Source organism: Somniosus microcephalus, chromosome 2 (genome assembly GCF_052327205.1).
Source record: "Somniosus microcephalus isolate GS21.2 chromosome 2, FLI_Smic_1.0, whole genome shotgun sequence".
In the NCBI taxonomy this organism is placed as follows: Eukaryota; Metazoa; Chordata; class Chondrichthyes; order Squaliformes; family Somniosidae; genus Somniosus; species Somniosus microcephalus.
The window spans coordinates 149,562,551-149,580,209 of NC_140988.1; the positions used below are offsets into that span (position 1 = coordinate 149,562,551).

Sequence of the window (17,659 nt, forward strand, 5' to 3'; positions counted from 1 at the left end):
TTAATTCAAAATACCATAACGATTTTAGCAGGCTGAGACAAGGGACAGGGTGAAGAATCCGGTGGCGAGGAAGAATTATTAACTGCCACGTATCACTGCAACCTGTAAAGAGACTACACTGTGCTGCTGAGGGGTAGGAAGACCCTTCACCTGCCGCTGAACCCTCTGAATCCTTTGCTGATGTACTGCGAACAGAGGGAAGTATTTGCAACAACAGAACACATCAACCATGTGAGATGCTGGCTCCTCAATTCCCTACCACTATCTCAGCTTGCTTGCAATGGGTATTCACAAGCCACCAATATCCACACCAGCACCAAATCTGGTATAACCAGATGCACACAGATGACAAAGCAGTTTACCAGTGCTAGTCTCCTTATCCATCTGTTCAAAATCTTGTTTAACTCTGAAAATTTACAACACAGGAAGAAGCCATTTGGCCATTGTGCTTGTGCTACCTCTATCAGAATAATCCAGAACTAATCCTGCTGCCCTGCTCTCACCCTTTAGCACTGTATCTTCCTCTACTTCAAATATTTATTTAATTTTCTCTTAAGAGTCTCTGCCTCAACTATACCCATATGGCAAAACATTCCATACTCCAACCCTCTATGTAAAGAAATTGTTCTCAACATCACTATTAATGAGAATTTTAAATTGAGGACCATTCATCACTAACTCCCCAACCAGAGAAAATAGTCTTTCCTTGTTCATAGAGTCATAGAGTTATACAGCACAGAAAGAGGCCCTTTGGCCCATCGCGTCCACGCCGGCCATCAAGCCCCGTCTAATCTAATCCCATTTTCCAGCATTTGTCCGTAGCCTTGTATGCTATTGTGGCGGTTCCACCGGGTGTCCCTTACACATATAATGTATATAATTTACTTTAACCTAACTGTACGTGTATTACTTACCTGTGGGGGCCGTTGCCCCTTTAAGACGCGCCCTAGCGCGCTGACGTCACATCACGCATTGCGTGACGTACGCGCGACAGCCACCAGCACAGCCCAGCCTACCGCGACTTCAGCCGCATTGGCTGGCAGACATGAGCGACGCGATCCCCCGCGGCAAGCGCCGGCTCAGCTCGACCTCCAGCTCCTGCTACCGCGGTCGCGACTTCAGCCTCAACGGCCAGCCTCCGCACCGAGTGAACGCGCTGACGTATCGGCGCGGGTCACGTGACCGCCCCAAGCGCAGGCCAATGCGCTAGCGTCAGGACGCGGTCACATGACATCCGAAGAGCGGGAAAACGTGACTAAGCGTGATGACGTCATCACGCTCTCCTGAGGACTACGGACTCAGTCCTCGTGGAGTCCCCGTCGGGGTAAGACCTATCTCGCATTGCTCCTGTATAAAGCCAGCTTACCTGTTGTATTTCATCAGTTCCAGTTAATAAACAACTTAGTGATTATTCATCCGAACTCGAACTAAATTATTTAGTAGGCATTCATCCCGAGAGGTCAACACGAATACCTACAATTGGTGACCCCGAGACCGTGAACGTTTTTCACGGCCGAAGCGCAGCCAACAACACCTCCAATGACGTGAGTACGGGCGCTCATCAATTCCTACACTACAATTGGTGACCCCGTATCCGTGAACGTTTTTCACGGAAGAAACGCGCATCCTGAACCTCGTCTTCACAGACGACGACCGACGAACAACCGACGAACAACCGACTCCGTGGACGGTTTTCACGGAGGAAGCACACAGCCTGAACCTGGCGACCCCATTTTTGTGAACGTATTCGCAAGGGCAGCACAGCCTGGAGGTGATCACGTTTTTCACGGACAAAAAAACAGCCGGACCTCGATTTTGCCAACGTTTTTCGCAAAAGAAGCACACCATGGAAGCACCAGCCGTTTTGCTGTCGCTGCCGCACTTCAGGGAGAAACAACCGCCCTCGCGCTTTGGCAAGGTAGAAGCCCAGTTCGCCGGGACCATCGACGCGGAGCAGACCACGCATTTGCTTACTGGCCCCGTGTTCGACTTTTCTACCGCCATGCGGGTCGTCCGCCCATACGTCCAACGCAACAGCAAGTATAAATCTCTCCAAGCGCAGGGTACAGCATGTTCGGGCCCACAAGATCGGAGCGCGCCCGGCGGGGATACCACGAGGACTCACCCCCGCGAACCACGAGGACTCGCTCCTCTTGAAACGCAAGGACCCATCCCTTGCGAACCAGGAGGACCCACCCCTTGCAAACCTCGAGGACACATCCCTCGCAAGCCACGAGGCTCCACCCCTCGTGCAACACGAAGACTCGTTCCCCCGCCGACGACGCACCAGCCAGTCGGCCTGCTGGTTGTGTTACCTATCATACTTGCCGGCGAGTAAGAGAAGCGTGCCGCCTTCTCGGCAGTAGTTTCACTAAGTCAACAGAAACGACAAGCAGCGTTGCCGCCCTTCCGGCAGTTTCCCCCCCACCGACCGCGACGACCCGGTCTGTCCCACCCTTTCTCTGGTCCATCAGCACAAGGGTCTGGAAGCGATTCCTCTCCATAGAGCACGTGCTAGAAACAGGTTTTAAGCTACAGAAGGTCGAAAACCTGCACTCTGATTTTAACGACCTGACAAGAGCCGAGCGAATAGCCTTCCTACAGGAACAGTGAAAGAAAACCTACCGAAAGCAGGTTACTATTCCTTCTACTGTTTCATTACTGATATCAGGACTTGTAATATCCATATGTTCTGCAAAACTGCGTTTACTGGCTATAAACAAGGCTTTCGCAACCAAAGAGAGCACACTGCTCTCCTGCAGATTGAGGGGGTTTCTTGCCGCGCTGAAACGGACCTTTACCTGGGCACGAGAGGTGCCTACGTCTACAAAGCTAAGAACAGCACTGTCACTCCTGGTGGTAAACCACACAAGACTCGTGCTCATTCAAACAGTGGCATGGTCCGTGCCAAGTCCAGCAGTAACCTGCCTACCAGGGCTAGGGGGCACAGGATTCGTGCGAAGCTGTACCCATCAAGGATTTGAAGCACAGCTGCACGTCAATTGACAATAAATAACAAATGTTTCCTCGTCCGCTTAGTTAACTTTCAGTTCCTTTAGCACCGCAAGGCACAGATTTGAACGTAATGTTGAGATGAGACATCACCGATGACTTCTGTCCGCTCTACTGTTTAAAATGGCGTTCCCGGAAGCCTCTCAGAGACTTAATGCAATGATGGTGACCATTTTCTTCGGAAGACACACTCGGAACGTTAATTGCCCAAAAGAGCGTCTACGTAGCAGTCTCGCTCAGTGAATCCTTCCGGTTGGCTTGTTTGGGAAATATTGCGATGAATCCACAGCTCAGCCTCCTTACACCATCGCTACAGCAAACGAGACTCACAAACCATCCTTTTTAGGATCTGCCTTTGACATGCGTGTGATTGATTGCCCAGTCCTCAACAGACAAGTAGGACAAGATTCAGAGACGGTGCTCAAGATGCACGCCCCCTTGCTCAATCGTTTCCTCAATGTCGCTCCCTCACCAGTTTTTCGTTTCAAACGCTTTGGCAGGGGCACTCAAGGGGTAAAATTGTTGCGTCACCCTGTGGACAGTGGCTTTTCTAATTGCCTTCCTCATGAAGAACTCGATTCGGTCACTCCCATCAGTGATGAGGATTCGAAAAAATGCGGCTCAACACAGGCCAGTGAACCTTTTAGTCCTATCATCCTAAACGCTCCTTCCCACTTCGAAGCATCTGAAATTCAAAAACGAATAAAGCTTCAATCAACATGCTCCGTATTGCAGAGCCATACATTACATGGGAATATCCAAATCTGAAGTCTGTCCGTGAATTGATTTACAAACGTGGTTTCGACAGATCCAACACCAGCGCATCGCTTTCACTGCCAATGCCTCGATTGCAAAGCAGCTTGGAAAGTATGACATAGTTTGTATTGGCGATCTGATCCATGGGATCTACACAGTCGGCAAGAACTTCAACATGGCCTACAATGTCTTGTGGCCCTTCAAACTGTCCTCGCCACGTGGTGGCATGAACAAAAAGACAATACCTTTTGTTGAGGGTGGTGCTGCTGGTAACAGAAAAGACCGAATCAACAGAATGATCAGAACTAGGAACTAAGGGCCTGCCCGTCTCCAACTCCGACGCTTGGACAGTACCTGACGCGGGCCGACATTTGCCATTCTAGCCCGTTACATGCCGATGCTGTTTTTCAGCCACTCGCTCGCTGCGGCCGCCCATACCCCCTTAACAAACGTAAACATCTACTGACGCAGCAAACATCGAGGACGGGTCCAACGGACAGCCCGCAGCCACGTGAAAGTTGCAGTCCGCACCGAGCACTGCTCTGCGTAGCAACGGCTCACTCTCCGTTGTGCGATCGTCGTAGCACTATGGTACGCACCGTTCTGTGCGTGCCAGGCTCCCAACGATTATGCTCACCTGTCGGCGAGTTCACCAACCTCGCCCGTAAAGTCCTTCTGGATCGCCCGGTTGGCGTTCCTGCAGAGTTCGTCAGAACAAGGACTTCTACCATCAACAGAGCGATCGCCCGCGTCCGCCCGACCTGCTCGTCACTCTGACATGGCCTGCTGTTTCGCACGTTTCCACGGTCCTTCGCCTGACGGATACGTTTTATTCGCCATGACGTGCGTAAGGATCCGCTGACGACTAGCATCTTCAGACCTCGCCCGCCAAGTCGAGACAGCACGCCCACTGAGACCAACTGCTCGTCAGACCATCTCATCTTTGGACTTTCGTTAAAGCGAATTCTGGGGGGGGGCGCATGTGGTGGTTCCACCGGGTGTCCCTTACACATATAATGTATATAATTCACTTTAACCTAACTGTACGTGCATTACTTACCTGTTTGGGCCATTGCCCCTTTAACTTACCTGTGGGGGCCGTTGCCCCTTTAAGACGTGCCCTAGCGCACTGACGTCACATCACACATTGCGTGACGTACGCACGACAGCCCGGCCTACCGCGACTTCGGCCGCATCGGCTGGCAGACATGAGCGACGCGATCCCCCGCGGCAAGCGCCGGCTCAGCTCGACTTCCAGCTCCTGCTACCGCGGTCGCGACTTCGGCCTCAACGGCCATCCTCCGCACCAGGTGAACGCGCCGACGTATCGGCGCGGGTCACGTGACCGCCCCAAGCGCGGGCCAACGCGCTAGCGTCAGGACGCGGTCACATGACATCCGAAGAGCGGGAAAACGTGACTAAGCGTGATGACGTCATCACGCTCGCCCGAGGACTACGGACTCAGTCCTCGTGGAGTCCCCATCGGGGTAAGACCTATCTCACATTGCTCCTATATAAAGCCAGCTTACCTGTTGTATTTCGTCAGTTCCAGTTAATAAACAACTTAGTGATTATTCATCCGAACTGAAACTAAATTATTTAGTAGGCATTCGTCCCGAGAGGTCAACACGAATACCTACACTATGGCATTTCAAGTGCTCATCCAAATGCTTCTTCAATGTTGTGAGGGTTCCCTGCCTCTACCACCCTTTCAGGCAGTGAGTTCCAGATTCCAACCACCCTCTGGGTGAAAAAGTTCTTCCTCAAATCCCCTCTAAACCTCCTGCCCCTTACCTTGAATCTATGCCCCCTTGTTATTGACCCCTCTACTAAGGGAAAAAGTTCCTTTCTATCTACCCCATCTATGCCCCTCATAATTTTGTACACCTCAATCAGGTCCCCCCTCAGCCTTCTCTGCTCCAAGGAAAACAACCCCAGCCTGTCCAGTCTTTCTTCATAGCTGAAGCGCTCTAGCCCAGGTAACATCCTGGTGAATCTCCTCTGCACCCTCTCGAAAGCAATCACCTCCTTCCTATAGTGTGGCAACCAGAACTGCACACGGTATTCCAGCTGTGGCCTAACCAGCGTTTTGTACAGCTCCATCATAACCTCCCTGCTCTTATATTCTATGCCTCGGCTAATGAAGGCAAGTATCCCATATGCCTTTTTAACCATCTTATCCACCTGTTCTGCTGCCTTCAGGGATCTATGTACATGCACACCAAGGTCCCTCTGATCCTCTGTCTTTCCTAGGGTCTTACCATTCATTGTGTATTCCCTTGCCTTGTTAGTCCTCCCAAAATGCATCACCTCACACTTTTCAGGGTTAAATTCCATTTGCCACTGTTCTGCCCATCTGACCAACCCATCTATATCATCCTGCAGACTGAGGCTACCATCCTCGCTATTTACCACCCCACCAATTTTCGTGTCATCTGCGAACTTACTGATCATACCTTTTACATTCACATCCAATCATTAATGTAGACCACAAACAGCAAGGGACCCAGCACCGATCCCTGCGGTACCCCACTGGACACAGGCTTCCAGTCACAAAAACAACCTTCGACCATCACCCTCTGCCTTCTGCCACTAAACCAGTTTTGGATCCAATGTGCCAAGGCACCCTGGATCCTATGGGCTCTTACCTTCTTGACCAGTCTCCTATGCAGGACTTTATCGAAAGCCTTACTGAAATCCATGTATACCACATCCACTGCACTACCCTCATCCACACACCTAGTCACCCACACGAAAAATTCAATCAAATTGGTCAGACATTATCTTCCCTTGACAAAGCCATGCTGACTATCCCTGATTAATCCTTGCCTCTCCAAGTGGAGACTAATTCTGTCCCTCAGAATTTTTTCCAATAATTTCCCTACCACTGATGTTAGGGTCACTGGCCTGTAATTCCTTGGTTTATCCCTACTACCCTTCTTGAATAATGGTACTACGTTAGCTGTTCAGTCCTCTGGCACATCCCCTGTGGCCAGAGAGGTTCTGAAAATTTGTGTCAGAGCCCCTGCAATCTCCTCCTTTGCCTCACACAGCAGCCTGGGATACATCTCGTCCGGGCCTGGGGATTTATCCGCTTTTAAGCCTGCTAAAACCGCTAGTACCTCCTCCCTCTCGATGCTAATATGTTCAAGTATATCACAGTCCCCCTGCCCGATTTCTATGTCTACATCGTCCTTCTCTATAGTGAACACAGATGCAAAAAATTCATTTAAAACCCCACCTACATCTTCTGGCTCCACACACAGATTGCCACTTTGGTCCCTAATGGGCCCTACTCTTTCCATAGTTATCCTCTTGCCCTTAATATACTTATAAAACACCTTAGGATTTTCCTTTATTTTGCTCGCCAGTGTTATTTCATGGCCCCTCCTCGCTCTCCTAATTTCTTTTTTTTAAGTATCCCCCTGCACTTTTTATACTCCTCTTGGGCTTCCTCTGTCTTTAGTCCTTTGTATCTGCCAAAAGCCCCCCTTTTTTTTTTAATCCATTCTCATATATCCCTTGACATCCAAGGTTCCCTGGGCTTGTTGGGCCCACCCTTGACCTTTACAGGAACATGTTGCCATTGTACTCTCTCAATTTCCTTTCTGAAAGACTCCCATTGCTCCGATGTGGATTTTCCTACAAGTAGCTGATCCCAGTCCACTTTGGCCAGATCCTGCCTTATCATATTAAAATCGGCCTTCCCCCAATTTAGAACCTTTATTTCCGGTCCATCTCTGTCCTTTTCCATGACTACCTTAAATCTCACTGAATTATGGTCACTGTCACCAAAGTGCTCACCTACTAACACTTCTACCACTTGCCCAGCCACATTCCCTAGAATTAGGTCCAGTACCGCCCCCTCTCTTGTAGGACTTTCTACATGCTGGCTCAAAAAGCTCTCCTGGATGCACTTTAAGAATTCTGCACTCTCTAAGCCTTTCACACTCTGACTATCCCAGTTAATATTGGGGAAGTTGAAATCCCCCACTATTATTACCCTATTATTTGCACATTTCTCTGAGATTTGCCTACATATCTGTTCCTCTATCTCCCCCTGACTGTTTGGGGGCCTATAGTACACTCCCAGCAAAGTGCTTGCCCCCTTTTTGTTTTTAAGTTCTACCCATATGGCCTCATTAGAGGAACCTGTTAATATATCACTATCAAAATTATTCATTTAAAAAAAAACTTCCATTAAATCTCCCCTTAGCCTTCTCTTCTCCAGTGGACATAGTCCCAGTATCTCAAAATTCTTCTTATAACTATATTATTCCATCCCTGGCATCTTCCTGGTGAGTCTATGCTATATGCTCTCCATGCTTTCAATGTCCTTTCTATATTGGGATGTCACAGTCTGCACACAGTACTCTCTTAAGTGTGGTCAAACCAATGTTTTGTACAGATTTATCATTATTTCTTTACACTTGTCTGCATGCCCCTATTTATAAAACCTAAAATTCTATTGGACTTTTTTTTATGGCTTTACCGCATTGGACTTTCAGGGAATTGTGTATTTGAACTTCTAGATCTCTCTATTGTTCTATACCCTCCAGAGTCTTTCCATTGAATATAATCCCATTCCTTGTTTTTTCTCTCAAAATGTATCACCTCATATTTACCACATGAAGTTACATGCTGCCTGTTTATGTCTTCAAGTCTTTTACAGTCCTTCTCACTGTTTGACAACCCCCTACTTTTGTGTCATCAGCATCTTTGAAGAATGTGATCCCTATGCCCAAACTCCAAATTATTTATATATACAGATGACAACAGTAGACCCAGCACTGACCCCTGGACTATACCACTTCTAACCCTTATACCATACATCTGAAATTTCTAACAAGCCTCTTAGAAGGAATTTGATAATGTGCCTCACAAGAATCCACATATATTACATCTACTGCATTCCCTTTATCGATCCAGTCACCTCTTCAATATATCCTATTAATTTATCAAATATGATTTACCTTTAACAAATCTGTGCTGGTTGTTCTTGATTAACCCACACATTTTAAAATGCTTACTATAATTTCATCTTGAATTATGAAATCCAAGATTTTGCTCCTAACTCTCACTAGGCTGACAGGTCTATAGTTAGCCAGTGTATTCTTCTCTCCCTTCATGAAGAGGTGTTACATTGGCTACTCTCCAATACCATGGTACAATTTGTATATTTAAGGACTGAATGATTGTAGCCAGAGCCTCTGCTATCTCCCCTCTCACTTTCAACAGCCTAAGGTGCACGTCACCAGGGCCCAGTGACTTATCCACCTTGAGCTCTGCCAATTTTCTTCTTCCTGGAACCATTTCATTTTCTACAGCTTTCTCGAATAATTGTACCCTATACGCCTTTAGCACACCTGCACCTCACCCCAGCATCATTTGTAAAAAATAATGCAACATATTTATTTATTGGCTCAAAACATGTTGTCAAAATAACGACGAGGCGAATGGCGTTGCCGTTATTTATGCACAACTTCAGGTGAGGGCAGATGCCCGACTAATCGTGGAAATCCAAAAGTTGCTTTTGGAGATGTACCACTCCGCCGTTAGCTTTGCGAAATGGCATCCCGCTGTCTGGCTCCTCACTCAAATGCATTGAACAGCATAACGTTCCTATACTTGCAAGGTAGATACAAAGTAAACTCACCACAGAAAGTTAGGGCAAAAGCAAAATACTGCAGATGCTGGAAATCTGAAATAAAAGCAAAAAATACTGGAAATACTCAGCAGGTTAGGCAGCATCTGTGGAGAGAGAAACAGAGTTAACATTTCAGGTCGATGACCCTTCGACCTGAAGCGTTAACTCTGTTTCTCTCTCCACAGATGCTGTCTGACCTGCTGAGTATTTCCAGCATTTTCTGTTTTTATTACAGAAAGATAGGGCTTGCCCATTTCAGTCTATGTGCCCTTTTAATAGTGTGATAAGTGTTAATTACTGCCAATCTCTCTGGCATTGAAAATTAACCATTACAAGTGTGGAATCTCATTCCTTCAACTTAAATTTTTTTTAAATCTCCAACTTTAATTAAACGGAATAAAAAAACTTTTTCTTTGTCTATTTTTTTCTCTATCTCTTAAACCAATCTTTCTTTCCGTACCTGACTGACATTGAATTCATCCACTCCAACTTACACTTCCTTGTTCAGACCTTGCACTATTCATTTCACAATGCTTTAATCGGATTGGTTAAGGAGAAACACAGTTGCTTACCCTGTTCACTCAGACCCCAGATGCCCTGTAGAGGGCAGTGCGTTGTTGCCATCTCACACTTCCAGTAACTTTCAGCGCAAAATATTGGCCCAGATATTCCGATCGCAGGTCTCCCGTGGGCGGAGGGCGGCGATCTGGAAAAATCTGCGCCCTTACCTGAGGGCTCCCGGGAGGCGCAGAGTTCCGCTGCTGGATTTCTCCAAACTGCCGGCGCCAAGGGCCCACGTATCCCAGAGGTGCATGTAGTTCGCAGCGTCCCTGGGATCACGTGGGCCAATTACATAAGGGAATCTCCCTTCATACATCTGACAGGAAGACCTGTCAATTATATGAATGGAGATCACCCCCAAAACATAGTAAAACTTCAAATAATTTTTTTTTTTTTTTTTAAATCACATTTTTAAAATGACTTGAAATTACATAAATTAACTTTTAAAGAATAATTATTTTTTCAAAAATTTAAATTTAAGTTTTTAACGGGGCTAAAAATAAACAACTTTTTTGAAAAAGTATTTTTAAATGATAAATCAGTGGAAATATTTTTTAAAACTTTTTTTCAACTCTTATCCTGGTAAAAGCAGGCCTTACGCCTGCTTTTACCAGGCGCAAGAATTGTAAGCGTTTTCTGCAGGCGGAGGGTCTCCAAAAAGCAGAACTCTCCGCCCGCAAAGGCTCTGCTCCCGGGCAGCCGGAGGATCTGTCAAGAGCATTCTTGACAGATCGGAAATGCCGGTTTCCAGCGCATGTGCAGTGCATGCCTGAAACCGGCATTTCCGATGTCCCTACGGGTGGGTACACAGCACATACACGCCTGTAGGGATTGGAATATCCGGCCCATAGTCGACATTAAACGGGCAAGGGCAAGTCTAACAGTGAATGCCATTCATTGGCCTGCCACAGAAATATTTGGGTCAATATCTTTGCCATACATACATCCTACACAATTATACTCTCCTTCATCTGGTCCTACCCTCTCAAACGGTCATAAAATTCCTTACTATTTCCTTTAATATTATTGCTAGCCTTTTTGCATATCCCTTTTCAACCTTTCCTTTTCACCTCCCTCTAAGATAGGTTTACAGTGTATGTATGCAAACGCATGAAGCATAGTAAACAAGGTTGGTGAGCTGCAGGTGCAAATAGCCACATGAGAATATGATGTCGTGGCAATAACGGAGACCTGGCTCAAAAAAGGGCAGGATTGTGTATTAAATATTCCTGGATATACGGTGTCCAGGAAAGATAGGAGGTGGTGTGGCAGTATTGGTTAAGGAGTGTGTTACAGTGCTGGAGAGAGAGAGGATGCCCTGGAGGGGTCAAGGACAGAATCTATATGCCTAGAGTTAAGAAATAATAGAGGTGCCATTATACTACTAGGTGTATTCTATAGGCCACCAACTAGTGGGAAAAATATGGAGGAGCAAATTTGCAGGGAAATTAGAGAGAGATGCAAGAACCATAGAGTAGTGATAATGGGGGACTTCAACTATCCTAATATAGACTGGGATAGTAATAGTGTAAAGGGCAGGGAGGGGGAAGTATTTCTGAAGTGTGTTCAGGAGAACTTTCTTGATCGGTATGTTTCTGGCCCAACGAGGAAGGAGGCATTGCTGGATCTGGTTCTGGGGAATGAAGTAGGTCAAGTGGAGCAAGTGTCAGTAGGTGAACATTTAGGGAACAGTGATCATAGTATCATAAGGTTTAGATTAGCTATGGAAAAGGACACGGAGCAATCTAGAGTAAAAATACATATTTGGAGGAAGGTAAATTTTAGTGAGATGAGAACAGATCTGGCCCAGGTAAATTGGAATCAAAGATTGGCAGGTAAAACTGCAGTGGAACAATGGGCTGCCTTTAAACAGGAAATAGTTCGGATACAGTCGAGGTACATTCCCACGAGGGGGAAAGGTAGGGCAACTAAAGTCAGAGCTCCCTCGATGACAAGAGAAAGATGAAGCAGAAAAAAGAGTGCGTATGACAGATGTCAAGTCAAGAATACACCTGAGAATCAGGCTAAATATAGAAAGTTCAGAGGAAAAGTGAAAAAGAAAATAAGAAGGGCAAAGAGAGGGTATGAGAATAGAATGGCAGCTAACATAAAAGGTAATCCAAAGGTCTTCTATAGGCATATAAATAGTAAATGGGTAGTAAGGAAGGGTGGGGCTGATTAGGGACCAAAAAGGAGACCTACACATGGAGGCAGAGGGAATGGTTGAGGAATTAAATGAGTAACTTTGCATCTGTCTTTACCAAGGAAGAGGATGCTGCCATAGATATAGTAAAGGAGGAGATAGTCAAGATACTGGATGGGATGAGAATTGATAGAGACGAGGTACTAGAAAGGCTAGCTGTACTTAAAGTAGATAAGTCACCAGGACCGGATAGGATGCATCTTAGGATGAAGAAGAAAGTGAAGGAAGAAATCGCGGAGATACTGGCCATAATCTTCCAATCCTCCTTAGAAACAGGGGCTGGTGCCAGAGGTCTGGAGAATTGCAAATGTTGCACCCTTGTTCAAAAAAGGGTGTAAAAATAAATCCAGCAACTATAGGCTGGTCAGTTCAACCTTGGTAGTGGGGAAGCTTTTAGAAACAACAATCAGGTACAAAATTAACAGTCACTTGGACAAGTATGGATTAATTAAGGAAAGCCAGCACGGATTTGTTAAAGGCAAATCATGTTTAACCAACTTGATCGAGTTTTTTGATGAGTTTACAGAGAGGCTTGGTGAGGGCAATGTGGTTGAAGCGGTTGACGTGGTGTGCATGGATTTCCAAAAGGCGTTCGACAAAGTGCCACATAATAAATAGGCTTGCCAGCAAAGTTGAAACCCTTGAAATAAAAGGGACAGTGGCAGCACGGAGATGAAATTGGCTAAGTGACAGGAAACAGAGAGTAGTGGTGAACAATTGTTTTTCCAGACTGGAGGAAGTGGTGTTCCCCAGGGGTTGGTACTAGGACCACTGCTTTTCTTGATATATATTAATACTTGGATGTGGGTGTACAGGGCACAATTTCAAAATTTACAGATGACACAAAACTTGGAAGTATAGTGAACAGCGAGGAGGATAGTGATAGACTTCAAGAGGACATAGACAGGCTGGTGGAATGGGCAGACACACGGCAGATGAAATTTAATGCAGGAAAGTGTGAAGTGATACATTTTGGTAGAAAGAATGAGGAGAGGCAATACAAACTAAAGGGTACAATCCTAAAGTGGGTGCATGATGCGAGAGACCTGGGGGTATATGTGCACAAATCGTTGAAGGTGGCAGGGCAGGTTGAGAAAGCAGTTAAAAAAGCTTACAGGATCCTGGGTTTCATGAACAAAGGTATATAGAGTACAAAAGCGTGGAAATTATGATGAACACGTATAAAACAGTGGTTCAGCCTCAAATGGAGTATTGTGTCCAATTCTGAGCACCGCAATTTAGGAAGGATGTGAAGGCCTTAGAGGGTATAGAAAAGATTTACGAGAATGATTCCAGGGATGAGGGACTGGATAGACTGGAGAAGCTGGGTTGTTCTCCTTAGAGCAGAGAAGATTGAGAGGCAATTTGATAAAGGTGTTCAAAATCATGAGGGGTCTGGACAGAGTAGATAGAGGGAAACTGTCCCATTGGCAGAAGCGTCACAAACCAGAGGACACAGATTTAAGGTGATTGGCAAAAGAACCAAAGGTGACATAAGAAAAAACTTTTTTAGTCAGTGAGTAGTTAGGATCTGGAATGCACTGCCTGAAAGGGTGGTGGAGGCAGACTCAATCGTGGCTTTCAAAAGGGAGTTGGATAAGTACCTGAAAGAAAAACATTTGCAGGGATACGGGGAAAGGGTGGGGGAGTGGGACTAGCTGACGTGCTCTTGCAGAGCCCCGGCACGGGCTCGACGGGCCAAATGGTCTCCTTCTGTGCTGTAACCATTCTATTATTCTATACTACACATCCTTTTAATATTCTTTAGTATTGCTAGCCCTAACTTTACCATATGCCACCTTATTAAGTTGCAGTTTAGTTTTAACCTATTTATTCACAGAACTCTAATCTTTGATGCAACCTTCTTTCGTCTTATAGGATGTATAATTATTTTGGACTCTGTTCCTCTTGCATTTGATCTGTTTACTAACTGTTCTGTCCAGTTATTTGTTCCAGATCCCTCTGTCTCACTGAATCTTGCCTTTCTCCAGTCAACACTCTTACCTTTGACTCTGTTGTCCTTTTCTGTACTTGCATCAAACCTATCTTTTGATTAGCATTTTCCAATTGTTCACCTCCTCATCAGTTACCTGCCCCATTTCATTTCTCAGCACTAAATCAAGTAATGCTTCTTTTCTTGTTGCATTAGAAACTGATTTAGGAAGCAGTCCTGGATGAATTCTAAAAAGTATTCCCCACTTTGATCACAGGCATTACCTTTATTTGAGTCTATCTTGGGAAAGTCAAAATAACCATTGTTGTCTTGCTGATCTTACATCTCTCTCCGAACTGTCAGTAAATCTCCAATAATCTCTATCTTATCTCCACTGTTTGGTGGCCTGTAATGTACATTGAGAATTGTATCATTATCCTTCCTATTTCTTAACTCTAACCATATGGATTCTGTCTCAATGCAAACCCCCCCACCCCAAAAGACATCCTTGCATTCTAGTGTGGTGACAGAATCCTTCACTAACACTGCCAACCCACCTCCTTTTTCCGCTCCCCGTCTCTCCTAAAAATGTTAGAAGCAGGAATATTAAATTCCCAATCCTGTCCAAACCTATACCTATATTATGTTATAGTTCCTATAATGGCCCAGAAATTCGCATGGGGTACTCACGCGTAGGCCCAACGAAAGTGCCGGTTTCGTGCATGCACTGCACATGCGCGGGAAACTGACACTTCCGTTCCCCTGAAAGAAGGGGTTCAGAAGTCGAACGTGTGCGCCGGAGAGGCAGCGCGTGCACATTCAACTTACGTTTTTTTCCCAGGTTTCTCCGGGAAGGTAAGTCTCCAGCAGTTACACTTTTAAAAAGCAGGTGCAAGGCCTGCTTTTAACAAGGTAAGTTGTGAATTAATTAAAATTAAAACATTTTTTCCCCACAGGTTTATTATTTTTAAATACTTTAAAGAAGGGTAAGTTTATTTTTAGTCCGGTTAGAAAATGTAATTAATTTTCTCAAATTTAAATTATTGTTTAAAATAGTTATTTCATGTAATTTATAGTTTATTTTTAAAATGCGATTAAAAAAAAAAAAATTATTTGAGGTTTTAGTGATGTTTTGGGGCTTATAGTATTTATAGGTTTGACAGCTCTTCCTGTCAAACTTATGAATGAAGCATTCCCTGCTACCATTGGCTCTCCATGGCCCACGTGATCCCAGGGGATGCATCGAACTAACTGCACCCCTGGGATAGGCAAGCACTGCGCGCCGGCAGTTGGAGGAGGCCCAGGATCGGAATCCCATGTGGGCTCACAGCTCAACGGCCGGCGTGCAAGGTAAGTGCAGGTCGGGGGCTTGCAGCCCCGGGAAGCCCCCGACCCGAATTTCTGGGGCATTATATCCTTCCATAGTTACTAACGCAGCTAACTCTCCATTTTGTTTTGAATTCTTTGTGCATCCACATACATACTATGCAGACTCCAATTTTTTTGGAACATTAATCTTTACTATTTTTCTTGGTTATATAATTACATTTTTAAATATCCCTTGTCTCGACTACAAGCATTTTTATCTCTCAAGACCTCAAAGCCTCTTTCTTGCCCTTTCTCCATTGATGGTATTTTAACATAAGAAATAGGAGCAGGAGTAGGCCAATCGGCCCCTCGAGCCTGCTCCACCATTCAATAAGATCATGGCTGATCTGATCCTAACCTCAAATATACTATCACTCTCCATCCCACCCGAACCCATGTGATCTCCTGGGAGAGGCGAAAAACCAGATTTAAAAAAAAACAATGGCCAATTTGGAAGAAAAAATCTGGGAAATTCCTCTCCGACCCATCTAGGCGATCGAAACTCGTCCAGGAGATCACTCTGTCCCTATATTTTCTACAGTACTTATCTTCTGTAAAGGCGATCTCCACCCCAGCCAGGAACAGCAATAAAACCATCTCCTGAAATCTAACAGAATTAGAACACAAGCAGGAGCAGAACCAGGCTACACGGCCCCTGGGCCCGCTCCACTACCCACAGGGCCACGACCATTCCGAACCTAGACTCGTGTCCAAATTCCTGCCCGCTCCCCGTAACCCTTAATTCCCTTTAATTCTAGGAAACTATCTATTTCTGTTTTAAATTTATTTAATGATGTAGCTTCCACAGCTTTCTGGGGCAGCAAATTCCACAAACTTACCACCCTCTGAGTGAAGAAGTTTCTCATCTCAGTTTTGAAGGAGCAGCCCCTTATTCTAAGATTATGCCCCCTAGTTCTAGTTTCACCCATCATTGGGAACATCCTCACCGCATCCACCCGATCAAGCCCCTTCACAACCTTATATGTTTCAATAAGATCGCCTCTCATTCTTCTGAACTCCAATGAGTAGAGTCCCAATCTACTCAACCTCTCATCATATGTCCACCCCCTCATCCCCGGAATTAACCGAGTGAACCTTCTTTGTACTGACTCGAGCGCAAGTATGTCTTTTCTTAAGTATGGACACCAAAACTGTATGCAGTATTCCAGGTGCGGTCTCACCAATACCTTGTACAACTGCAGCAATACCTCCCTGTTTTTATATTCTATCCCCCTAGCAATAAAAGCCAACATTCCATTGGCCTTCTTGATCACTTTCTGCACCTGCACACTAACTTTTTGAGTTTCGTGCACCAGGACCCCCAGATCCCTTTGTACGACAGTACTTTCCAGTTTCTTGCCATTAAGATAATAACTTGCTCTATGATTTTTCCTGCCAAAGTGCATATCCTCACACTTTCCAGTATTGTATTCCATCTGCCAAATCTCTGCCCACTTACTTAGCCTGTCTATGTCCCTTTGCAGGTTTTTTATGTCCTCCTCACTCACTACTTTCCCTCCCATCTTTGTATCATCTGCAAACTTTGATATGTTACACTCGGTCCCCTCCTCCAAATCGTTAATATAGATTGTAAAGAGTTGGGGACCCAGCACTGACCCCTGCGGAACACCACTAGTTACTGATTGTCAGTCTGAGAATGAACCATTTATCCCAACTCTCTGCTTTCTGTTAGAGAGCCAATCCTCCACCCACGCCAGAATATTACCCCCAATCCCGTGATTTTTTATCTTGAGCAATAATCTTTTGTGTGTCACCTTGTCAAATGCCTTTTGGAAGTCTAAATACACTACGCCCATTGGTTCCCCTTTATCCACCCTGTATGTTACTTCCTCAAAGAACTCAAGCAAATTTGTCAAACATGACTTCCCCTTCATGAAACCACTCTCAATATTACAGCCAAGCCTTCTGCTTCTATTACAGTGGCTTTATTGATCCTGCTCTCCCTCTCTAGTCTCAATCCTACACTTTCCTTACATCCTGCCATTAGTTTAAATCCTCCATCACTGCTCGACCCTCTTTGCAAGGACATTAATGCCATTTCTGTTCAGTTAAGAATTCCTTCAATATAGCCTTCCTTTTTGTCACAACTCACTCCAGTGCCCCAAGACTATGAACACTTCCCTCCTGTACCATGAGTTGACCTTCCTCGTCTTAACCT

At 45.4% G+C, this 17,659-nt stretch overlaps 1 pseudogene; it reads left to right on the forward strand.

The window, feature by feature from the left end:
- The first annotated feature begins 2,510 nt into the window (after positions 1–2,510).
- On the forward strand, positions 2,511–3,284 carry LOC147123008 (large ribosomal subunit protein eL33 pseudogene; annotated as a pseudogene).
- Positions 3,285–17,659: the final 14,375 nt, after the last annotated feature.